This window comes from Dipteris shenzhenensis, chromosome 33, assembly GCF_047967505.1.
Source record: "Dipteris shenzhenensis isolate YYH24624 ecotype China chromosome 33, Dip_SZ_1.0, whole genome shotgun sequence".
In the NCBI taxonomy this organism is placed as follows: domain Eukaryota; kingdom Viridiplantae; phylum Streptophyta; class Polypodiopsida; order Gleicheniales; family Dipteridaceae; genus Dipteris; species Dipteris shenzhenensis.
The window spans coordinates 30,853,491-30,854,635 of NC_141628.1; the positions used below are offsets into that span (position 1 = coordinate 30,853,491).

General features: G+C 36.9%; 1 pseudogene; it reads right to left on the bottom strand.

The window, feature by feature from the left end:
• Positions 1–291: 291 nt before the first annotated feature.
• On the bottom strand, positions 292–924 carry LOC147879948 (uncharacterized; annotated as a pseudogene).
• Positions 925–1,145: the final 221 nt, after the last annotated feature.

The following is a 1,145-nucleotide window of genomic DNA, read 5'->3' on the forward strand; positions in this document are numbered from 1 at the left end:
CTCCTCTACTCATTCTGCATGAACTGTACAAAGCAAAGGAGGTTCATCCACATCATCTGAAATATATTTGTGTAAACCATGAACATGGAGGTAGGATTCTGGAATCCACTTACACATTTTTCAAATATAAATAAGAATGTTTGAAGCTCCTTTGGGTTGAATCAGGATGGTATTTCATAAATTCATCCCAACCACTATAGTTTAACTTTTCTATCGTAATTTTTTGCATGTTCAAATAAGATTTTTGCCTGCAAAGACAAAACTACAATTATTAAGAAGAACTCTTACTATTCAAGATGTATCATGAATTCCTTGCAAAGATCTCCAAGGAGTTATCTTCATGTCTTCATGACGAGGCTTTATGTCTTCATCTGCCTTGGCTTTCCCACGAGAGCTAGAAGGATCCTTCAACATCTTTTGACCTTGCAACTTTCCTTGCTCCCATAAATCAAGAATCTCTTCTTGCACATTTCAAATATCCCTATCACGAAATGCCAGCTGAAAATAATTATCATAATGCTTGATGTTAGGCTTTTAGTCACCAGCACGTGCATATTTATCATTAACAATCTGGCCTTCACTTTGTTGATTGACCTATTCATTATGGAAGAATCTAATTTTTTGAATGAAAGTCATCTGTAAGCGATAATCTAAGTCAACATTGTGATCCAGGGATAATGTTGTACACTCCTTATCAATCAAACCTGCATAAATCCAACAAATTGTTGTCTTATAACTACTGTCAATGTGGTCATATTCTAGACAAAGTTATTTTTTTGCAAGCAATCTATGGGTTCCACCTAGAACATAATACTTGTAAGAATCTGCCTGAGACTTTATCCATAAGTTCTTTGTAGGACATTGATCCTTGTCCACCACCAAAACAAGTAGTAGTAGCACCATGGCTGTAGGTTTCAATTTCATTTTTCTCTTGAGGTTGGAAACATGCACTTCATTGATACGTCATAGTTGAGGTGGCCCTTTTCCAGCCTTGGTCGAATCAATAGGAGGTAGTTCAATACAATTGACAGGTAGCTCACAAGGTAAAGGATCGACCATCTTTGTCTTCTTACACATCTTGTAGGTAGCATTATCTGAATTCTCACCTTGTGGAGCTTACAAGGGTGCACTTGGACTTGAGGGCA